The following is a 10951-nucleotide window of genomic DNA, read 5'->3' as shown; positions in this document are numbered from 1 at the left end:
TCGAAATAAATTAACCATTGTTCCCCCAATTCATGCATCCTTGAATAAGTATGTGCAGCCTAATTGTGATTTTATGAATTGCACTGTGCACCAACAAGCATGGACCATTATGCTTTAGATTTAAAGAAACTAAATTTTTTTTTGACAAAGTTGCCTTCCATTTACTTTTGACGGCGAGTGTACATCACTTTCATAAGTTGCACGATCTAAAATGACGCCAGTAAAAGTAATACATGCAGAAACATCTTTTTTCAGCACTGCCGAGGCAAAAACAAGGATTCATTATGCGTGTATCCTTGTTTGCTGGTCACGATGCAAGATCAACTCGAGAACAACTCATGAGTAGCTATTTACAGACAGAACATTCTCCAAGAATTTCAGAACGAGTGGGCAGCTCTGTGATGAAAGTCGCTACAGGTGCGACACGTGCGACATTTCCTGAGAACACATGCTAGCAATTTCTAAGCTAATGCGGCGATAAGTTATGCATTAAAATCTGGTTAACTAGAACGGCGTTAATTCTGACAGGTGCATAAATCAGGCACATCGTCCATTCGCGATAAACGTGTGTACTATTTTATGCTGTGGAGCACTCATTTTTTGAGAGAAACTTGCGGCGCTTTGGTCAACTCGGACACAGGTAGGCGCTTCCATGTGCACAATGCTCCTCAGGTGCAGTGATGATGGTGAGTTAGCGACCCAAAGTCTCATCCCTATGACACGAGTACAGCTATGCCCGACCGAAGTGTAGAGGCACTTATCATTAGTCCAGTAGTAGTAGTAGTAAAAGACTTTTAATCGACCATAATTTATAGGCCGAGCATGTCGACCGCCTGGGCGACCAGAAGCCGCTGTTCTTCTTCCCCTTCAGCGCCAAGCCAGTCGAGCCAGGTGGTGATGGATAGAGAGGGTGGGGGGAAGGAACCCGACTGCTGAGCAGCCGGGCAATAGAAGAGGCAATGGGCTAGGTCCGCATAGATACAGGGGCAGTTGGGACAGGAAGGGTCCGATCGATAGCGATAGAGGAAGAGGCGGGACGGGGTGATAACTGCATTCATCTGAATGTGCCGAAGAAGGCGAGACTCCGGCACCGTGAGTGATGGATGAGGAAGAGGGTAAAGGCGTTTGTCGAGGCGGAGCTCAAGGTAGACCTCTTTTATGGTGCGGTGAAGGGTGAGTCTCCCACCGTCCTCCGAGGGCTTGGGCCAGGGGATCAACGGTGCCCGGAAAAGTGTGTCGCGGGCGAGCTGATGGGCCAGCTCATTGCCGTCAATCCCTGAATGCCCAGGAACCCAGCGGAGGAAAACGATGGAGGGCTGCAGTGCGGAGACCGCTCGTTCGACCTCCTGTTGGAGAGAAGGGGTCAGGGTGCGTTCCTGTATGTGGTGTATAGCGGCTTGTGAGTCTGAATAGACTGTGTACTCTTGGAGAGAGGGAAGGGGAGCAAATGACTGGAGGGCATGCGCTATGGCGAGGACCTCGAGGGACAATGCCCAGACCCACCGATGCCGCCACCGCGGGGCCTGCTCCAACCACGTCGACAGCTGTCTCTCAAACGGGTACGTTCAACGCCGCCCACGCAACCGAGCACATTCCTGCCGCACTGCACGCCTTAAGCGACGCTGGGAGCACCGGATCGACGGCCGCGGCGCAGCCGGCAGCGTTCGTCGTCGGCGCAGCGTCCACAGCTAGCCAACTCCACGCTCTAAGGGACGCCAAGAGCTTCGGGGCCATAGACGCGTCGCAGCCTACGCTTCCTTCACTCAGACTCAACGCTCTCGAGACTGCCCTTGTGGGCCTCTACAAGGCAGCTCTCAACCTCCCTATCACTACCTCTACCACTAAGCTCTTTGCCACAGGCCTCTTCCATCCTCTTCGTTCTCAAGATACGACTGCATTGTGTTTTGTTTTGCCTGCGCTCTGCCATTTTCTTTCTTGTCGTTCTTGCGAGTCGCAGGCCTTGCCGTAATCTTCTCCATGTTTTCGCGAAACGCGTATTTGTTGAAGCCAAAGCTTCACTACAGGACCTCGTGCTTCGATCGCCGGGTGCCTAGTTTTGACCTACAGCTGAGTTAGAGTTCAAACCCCGAAAAAGAGAAAAAGAAATTTTAAAAAAAATTTAGATCCCGCTTCCGTGGCTCATTTATTTTCCTGCCTATAATGCCTTTGTCTAGCAATACCAAGCTTTATGGTCCTGCATGCGTTTACCCTCTGTGGAGCTGTAATTTGCGAAAGGAAATAATAAAGGGCTACAACGATAAACTGAAAGGGTACAAAACGTCGTCAGTCAGGCGATGGTACATGGGAGGCAGGCAGGATAATTATGAAAAAGAAAATGAAGGAGACGAAAAAAAAAATTCACAACCATCAGATTACGATCCACTGCCCTTCATGAAACGGGGAACTTGCAGACAGGTGAAGGAAAAGAAAGGAAAAAATAGACTACGCGGAGCGTTTCATTATGCTGCACGCGAAGAAAAAAAGGCGCTAGGTCCGAGTCTATTGACCGGGCTACCCCATGCCGCTCATTCACAGGTGCCATCCCACTACTGCTCAGCGCGGGAGTTTTTGCCTGCTGCGTTTCCGCCCTGGGCCGGTCCACTCCTCCTTAGGCGACCTGGCCACCCCGGGTTCCCCTGGGGTCGCCATATCGGCGCCCAGCTTAGCGCGGACACCCGATCAACATGGGCCAACATGGGGAAGGGCTCCCAGCCTCAACCCGTCCTCTAGCGCCGGCCTCCAAGCAGCTGGATTACAGGGGCCCGCCACAACCCCCGGCGATGGCGGCCTTTAAACTGCGGGGTTTTATATTTACCAATGGCATATTATTGTCGCCACACAGGTTCCTGATGCGAAAATTCGACATATTGCTGTATTAGGACCATTTTTCAGAATTTGTGAATACGATAACACGAGTGATATGCAAATCCTGCACAATTAAGGAGTAGTACGTGCGCTCCATCTGGGGAGCATCACGCAAGTCTTATAAAGTTACCTTATGGACTCCGAGACCCGCTAAAAAAATTTCCATGCACGTCTCGTGTTCCATTTGCACTCAAACTACATCCTGCCACCCCTTCTTCTTCCCCTCTGGACATGTTGCGGTGAAGGGGCCGGACCCAGAGGGCGCGTCTCCAGGGTTCTGGCACTCTCTCCCTTTCCTCAATATGGCAGTCATGTTTGATGTGTGGCCGGTCCAACAGGCGGCGACCGGACGTGGTCTGTGCAAGACGCGTGTGTTGGTTGACTAAATGGGTTTCTTGAAGCTCCCTGAAGCTGTTCACCATGTCCAGGGCCAGAAGTCTCTGGTTGGACGTAGCGACCGCGAGGTCAAGAGCCCACTTGATGACTTTCCGTTGAATTACCTCCAGTTGGTCGTTCGTTGGTTTTTGGTGGAAGGAAAATGGCGTAGTATCTGTCTCGCATATCGGTGGACACCTGAAACACGCTCTAAGGTAGGCGATAAAGGAGGGATTGAGAGAAGAAAGGAAGAAAGAGCCGCCGCGGTGGCTCAGTGGTTAGAGCGCTCGGCTACTGATCCGGAGTATCCGGGTTTGAATCCGACCGCGGCGGCCGGGTTTCGATGGAGACGGAACGCAAAAGGCGCCCGTGTGCTTTGCGACGTGAGTGCACGTTAAAGACCCCCAGGCGGTCGAAATCATTTCGGAGCCCTCCACTAGGGCACCTCCAGTTGCTCATCATCGTGTTTGCGCAGGTGCAAGCAGGGTGTCGAATAGAGGATTTTACTCCTTACGAAAGCATGGGCAGGCTGCAGTGCATCCGTGCTTCGTAATCCGCCAGCTTGTTCGAGACCCAGTGGATCATGCGGCCCACCTAGGGTGGTATTCTCCCGGTGTCGCCTTTTGCGACATGTCGCAGTCGCACTTCGCTGATTGGCTCGAGCCGCGGTGACGGCGGCGTGACAACACGGATCCGCCTTCCTGCTACGTCGTCGTGACGTCGCCCCAATTTACTACGCTTAGTCGAACAACGGAATGCGCTGAAGCGATTCGCGCGGGCGACGGGCTACCGTTAGCGTACGAACGCAATCGGCAGTTGCGGCTTTTGCGCCCTTGGCGTGAAAACATGGCGACGTCCTTTCAAGCGAGAGCCGCCCGCTTCAGCCAATTCAGCAGTCCTTGCGATTCCGGTCGGCATGTTTACCGGCAACTACTGGTGTTGTTACTTTTCGCTATGACTTACCTTGCTTCGACGATAAAGTTTAAGCTGCAATTCAGCCTAGTTTTTTAGATACGCTCTCGATTCTGGAGCACGCAAGCCTAATGGCACCTCCAGCTACACTGCTACCGTCTGCAACTGCCCGAAACGCAGCCGAAACCTAGCACAACCGTCCGGAACGAAAGAAAAATAGATTTGGAGCTTTTTCGCGGTGTTTTATAGACTTAAATGAAGTAAAGCGAGTTTATATTAAATTTGCAAATGTTTTTTTGAACATTAGACGTCATGTGATGGCAAATATTCTTGCTATAAAAGATACCAAACTACTGCTGCTAGTGAATCAGCAGTGGTAAATTGTCGCTTCTCGGAGTGAATGAATGCACCGCAGACGAAAGTGCCGGCGGCTTTTTCCGTTTCTTCGAGCATCTGTAAGCACTTTTTTAGGCCCAGCCCATATGCGACATGTCGCAAAAGGCGACACCGGCAGAATACCACCCCTAATGTCCCACCATGCGAAGTTTGGCTAGTGTGGTGTCGGCCCTGCGTTGGTGGTGTATGAAGAGGCCAACAACGTGGGTCTCCTTGGCCTCCCGGATCAGCCCCGATGAGAGACTGAGCTCTTAAGTCCGCGTAACTTGATTTGGGCCCCCAGTCACCAGGGCCTCCACGGAAACAAACAAGCTGATCAGGCCGCCCGCGCACTCCCTCCTCGGGCTATTTCTCTGTCCTTGGAACCCTATTCTCTATCAGACAATATGGCCCTTACATTCAAACACATCACCGGTTCCTACGAGGAATCGGCGCTACCGCCTTCGTGTAAGGGTCTGGATCGCGCTGACGAGTGCCTCCTCATTAAAATTCTCACCGACACTGTACTGTAGCCGGCGGTGCTTAATCATTTCAACACATCCTTTGATGGCGCGTGCCAGTTCCGTGGGGAGGTGGCTTACACTTTCCACATGATATGGGCGTGCCAATCAAACCCATCTGTCCCCCTCAACCCCAACCATACCAGAGGGGACTGGGAGGCTGTCCTGCTCGGCTGTCAAGACCTCAAGGTCCAAGAGGCCTTGGTTCAACGGACGCGGGCGGCGTTGCTTTCCAGAGAGGCCCTGGAATAGGGGCTCCACCTAGTATTGTGAGGGGAAGGGGCCAATAGGGCCTTACCCCAATCACCTCTCGGTAATTATTTAATAATTGATAAATGTTTTTCACCACAGCCACCTCTTCCCCTCGCGGAGAATTACTGGACAGGCTCGAGTTTTTTGTTCTCGGTGGAAACGTTTCAGTGGAGAAAAAAATTTTCGTGGATGCTAAAGCTTAGTCTTTAAGAGTGGGACGCGACAGCGTGTTGCAGCGTTGCCAAGGGGCCCACGGAACGCCATCGCCCGTTCGGCGCGACGCCTTTCCCGAAGGAAAGGAAACGGCGCCTGTCTCTCATATCTCGGTGGACACCTGAACCGCGCTGTAAGGGAAGGAAAATGAAATGAAAACTGGTTTTAAGGAAAGGAAACGACTCATGTCTCTCTCGTATCTCGGTGGACAACCGAACCGCGCCGTAAGGCCTTAAGGAAAATGAAATGAAAATTGTTTTTAAGGAAATGAAATACGCCTGCGTGTGATATCTCGGTGTAGACCCGAAAGGAATGGACACCCCAGTACATGTCTCCAAATCCCCCTTCTAAGTCAACACCCCTATTCACTAGAGGCGTCTTTGTTCATTCCAAACCATCGAGCTGGCGTGGTGGAGTGGTTAGCGTGCTCGCCTCGCACTCCGGACGCCCTGGTTCGATTCCCCAACTCAACTAATTTCTTACTGTTTTGTTTCTTAATTAATGCATCTGGGATTTCTCTCTCACGGCAAACGCCGCCGACGCCGATGATGACACCGGCTTTTCTGCGACACGGGGCAATAAACGCTTTCGCGTAAAAAGGCGCCCCTCTGATCTTCGATTTAGTGCACGTTAAATATTCCCACTGGTAAAAATTCTAACGCAGCCCTCCCCCACGGCACCGCTTTCGCTCATCCTTCTTTCACTTCCTCGTTCACCTCCATCCCTCACGGAGCGGTTGAGGCGCCCACCGTTGAATACAGTCACTGCGTCTTTCCTTTCCTGAAAAAAAGAGTTACTGTAGCGAAAAAATTAGGCAGCGGCTTCATCATCATCATCATCATCATCAGCCTTACTACACCCACTGCAGGTCAAAGGCCTCTCCCATGGCTCTCCAATTAACCGTGTCCTTTGCCAGTTGCGGCCACCGTATCCCCGCAAACTTCTTAATCTCATCCGCTCACCTAACTTTCTGCCATCCCCTGCTACGCTTGCCTTCTCTTGGAATCCCCTCCGTTACCCTTATGGACCAGTGGTTATCTTGCCTTCGCATTACATGCCCTGCCCAAGCTCATTTCTTCCTCTTGATTTCGACTAGGATGTTTTAACCCGCGTTTGTTCCCTCACCCGTTCCGCCACTTCTGATCTCTTAACGTCCGACCTATCATTTTTCTTCCCATAGCTCGCTGCGTTGTCCTCAGCTTAACCTGAACCCTCTTTGTTAGCCTCCACGTTTCTGCCTCATAGGTGAGTGCCGGTAACATACAGCTGTTGTATACTTTTCTCCTGAGGGATATTGGGAAACTGCCATTCATGATCTGAGAGAACCTGCCATATGCGCTCCACCCCATTCTTATTCTTATAGTTATTTCCCTCTCATGATCCGGATCAGCGGTCACTACCTGTCCTAAGTAGCATATTGTCTTACTACTTCCAGCACCTCGCCACCATTTCCGAGCTGCTGTTTCCTTGCTAGGCTGTTGAACATTACTTTGGTTTTCTGCATGTTAATTTTTGGTTTTGGTTTATGGGGTTTAACGTCCCAAAGCGACTAAGGCTATGAGAGACCTCGTAGTGGAGGGCTCCGGATATTTCGACCACCTGGGGTTCTTTAACGTGCACTGACATCGCACAGTGCACGGCCCCACTAGAATTTCTCCTCCAAAGAAATGCAACCGCCGCGGCCGGGATCGAGCCCGCGTCTTTCGGCTCAGTAGCCGAGCACCGTAACCACTGAGCCACCGCGGCGGCACATGTTAATTTTTAGCCCTACCGTTCTGCTTTGCCTGTCTAACTGATTGATCATGCTTTGCAGTTCTTGTCCTGAGTGGCTTAGTAAGGCAATGTCATCAGCGAATCGCAAATTACTCAGGTATTCTCCATTAACTCTTATCCCCAACTCTTCACATTTCAGGCCCCCGAATACCTCCTGTAAGCAGGCGGTGAATAGCATTGGCGAGATCGTGTCTCCCTGCCTGACACCTTTCAGTATTGAAATTTTATTGCTGACTTTATGGAGAACTATAGTAGCTGTGCAATCGTTATAAATATCTTCCAATATTTTCACATAACTCTCCTCCACACCCTGATTCCGCAATGCCTGCATGACAGCTGAGGTTTCCAGTGAGTCAAATGCTTTCTCGTAATCAACGAAGGCTATATGTAGGTGTTGGTTATATTCTGCGCATTTCTCTATCACCTGATTGATAGTGTGAATGTGGTCGATTGTAGAGTATCCTTTACGAAAGCCTGCCTGATCATTTGGTTGACTGAAGTCTAAGGTTGTCCTGGCTCTATTAGCGATTACCTTAGTAAATACTTTGTAGGCAACGGACAGTAAGTTATTCGGTCTGTAATTCTTCAAGTCCCTGACGTCCCCTTTCTTATGAATTAAGAGAATGTTAGCGTTTTTTCAAGCTTCTGGTACTCTCGAGGTCACAAGGCATCGCGTATACAGGGTGGATAGTTTTTCTAACACAATCTCGCCTCCGTCCTTCAACAAATCTGCTGTTACCTGATCCTCACCAGCTGCTTTTCCCCTTTGCATTGTTCCTAAGGCTTTCTTTACTTTCTCCTTCGTTACTGGCGGGATGTCCCATTGCTGTGCTCGACTGCATCTCTCAGTAACTTGATGATTACATTCGCTACTGTACAGTTTTGTGTAGAACTCTTCGGCTACTTTAACTATCTTATCCATATTGCTAATGACATTGCCCTCTTTGTCTTTTAGCGCATACATCTGGTTTTTACCTATGCCCAGTTTTCTCTTCAATGATTTTAGGCTACTTCTGCTCCTTATAGCATGCTCGATTTTCTCCATGTTAAACTTTCTTATGTCGGCTACCTTGCGCTTATTTATTAACTTCGATAGCTCTGCTAGTTCTATCCTGTCTGTGGAATTAGACGTTCTCATGCTTTGGCGTTTCTTAATCAGATCTTTAGTCTCCTGAGATAGCTTGCTGGTATTCTGTGGAACCATCCTACCACCGACTTCTGCGACGCACTCTGTAACGATAGCTGTGAGACTATCATTCATTGTTTCAACACTATGGTCGTCTTCTTCAGTTAAAGCGGAAAATCTGTTCTGCAGCGACATTCTGAATTCTTCTACCTTCCCACTTATTGCTAACTCGTTAATAGCCTTCCGCTTCACTAGTTTCCTCCGTTCCCTCTTCAAATGTAAGCTAATACGAGACCTTTCCATTTTGTGGTCACTACAACGGACCTTACCGAGGACCTCCACATCCTCTACGATGCCAGGGTGAGCGCACAGTATGAAGTCTATTTCATTTTTGGTTTGGTTTATGGTTTATTGGGTTTAACGTCCCAAAGCGACTAAGGCTATGAGAGACGCCGTAGTGGAGGGCTCCGGAAATTTCGACCACCTGGGGTTCTTTAACGTGCACGGACATCGCACAGTACACGGGCCTCTAGAATTTCTCCTCCAAAGAAATTCTAGCCGCCGCGGCCGGGATCGAACCCGCGTCTTTTGGGTCAGCAGCCAAACACCATAACCACTGAGCCACCGCGGCGGCTATTTCATTTTTTTTTTCATTTTTAGTCTCACCATTGGGGCTCTTCCACGTCCACTTCCTGTTTGCTCGTTTCCGGAAGAAGGTATTCATGATCCGTAAATTATTTCTATCTGCGAACTCTACTAATAAATCTCCCCTACTACAATAGTCACCTACCGCCTGGTCTCCAGCCTGCTTTTTACCTACCTTCGCATTAAAGTCGCCAATCAGTGCAGTGTGGCAGTGGCTTAGCTCTGGTTAAGCCTGGATATACAAGCGAAAAGCTTCAGTTATGCTTAGTTTGACGGCCGTCCACACACTGCCTGTACGGAGGCGGAGGAGGAGGCGGAAATCGGCGCGGCTCAAATCTCTGCTTCTCCCGTAACCGAGAGTAGAGTAAGCATGAAATGGTTTACGGGCATAACACATTGGTTGTAGATGGTACTAGTCAAAATCTTGAAATGGGTCTAGTGTTCACCACACCACACCACACATACTGTGCAGCAGTCCATGTGGACGCAATCGTTTCCTGTGAGTGTCTGGGGAATCTCTTCCGCCCTGCCTCGTCAGCTGTATCCGGTTTCTGTTTGCCTTTCATCTTTGTAATCGTTGTTTTCATTCCTCAGTTATTTGTACCACCTTGAATATGTGACACTGGTGACGTCACCACTGGATTATGTCACATATAACTTATGACGAAGTAATGAGAAATTACTAATTAGTGACTAATTACTGATTAATGACTAAATACTAATCAACTGCTAATTAATGACGCTTAAGCTTCCCCTTTTGGAGTGGAACACTACAGCGTGTTGTAGCGCTGCCAGGCAGTCCACGGAACGCCACCACCCGTTCGGCGCGATGCCTTGCCCTTTGAACGCAAGGCTTTTTGAGGGTAGGAAATGGAGCAGTAATTCTCTGTCATTCCGGTGGACACCCGAACCGCACCGTACACGAAGGGAAGAACGCCACCACCCGTTCTGTGCGAAGCTACCGGCGCTTGTATGCCGGTCCTGTAGCAGGGCTTAGAGAGTCTCGTTAAATCTCGTGCGGTGCCCGGATGCTCTCGTTTGAGTGCCCGGATGAGTGGAATTCAGTGCCCGGATGTTGGCTCTCGGTCTCGGCGTGACGTCACCACACTGCCGACAACGGGAACTAGTAAAAGCATTTCATGCTTAATTTAAATAATATCCATGACTGGGAGTCGAAAACCACTATAGGCTATCGCCGCAGCCAACACGCCTCGTGTCAAACTGCACCACACTCTCGCGCTGTGCACTGGAAATCGTCGTCTTCATCAACTTCCATCTTCTCCGTCCCACGGCTCTGCCTGCTCACTGTGGTCTTCTATACGTAGCACAAATCCGTGATCTCGTTCCGATTCGAATGTAGTAAACATTCTCTGTGGTTTTTTTAATGTCACTGTGTGCGTGTACTAAGCTGTGCTTTTCTTTTACGAGGTGGGGATGGCAGCCCAAAGATTAGTTATTGCCCTGTAAATATCTCGCCACAAAGCAACCAATGGTGATAGATATTCTATTCAAGAAAATAAAATTTGTTGATGGAGTACGGTGACCTTTTTTTGGGGAAGAGGGGGATGGGGGGGGGGGGGGGGCAATATTTTTGCTGTTTGGTTAACTGAGACATTTCCGCCAATCCTGCGAAATGAATTAGGGAGTTTTTGCTATATGTCATATATAATATAATGTAACGGAAGCGTGCCAGTCTTATACTGAAAGCCGATCTTTCCTGAAGCGCACCATCCAGTTGTCCAGCTGTCATCGGTGGCTGCCCGCTTAAAAATGTCACAACATAGATCTTGAAGCTTTAGGCAAAGGCTTCTGAGCACTTATGAAAGAAACTGATGCTTTCTGGAAATCTCTCATCTAAATTAAAAACTGAGAACTATTGATGATTATGATTGGA

The 10951-nt window shown here is 49.6% G+C and overlaps 1 non-coding gene across 1 annotated transcript; it reads right to left on the bottom strand.

The window, feature by feature from the left end:
* Positions 1-2481: 2481 nt before the first annotated feature.
* LOC149332576 (signal recognition particle RNA) lies at positions 2482-2779 on the bottom strand. Its single transcript, XR_016285388.1, has one exon.
* Between the last annotated feature and the right edge of the window lie 8172 nt (positions 2780-10951).

This window comes from Amblyomma mixtum, chromosome 8, assembly GCF_055824585.1.
Source record: "Amblyomma mixtum isolate Tamu chromosome 8, ASM5582458v1, whole genome shotgun sequence".
Lineage (NCBI taxonomy): Eukaryota > Metazoa > Arthropoda > Arachnida > Ixodida > Ixodidae > Amblyomma > Amblyomma mixtum.
The sequence above is the reverse complement of the archived record's forward strand: the minus strand, read 5'-3'. Positions and strand labels throughout refer to the sequence as shown.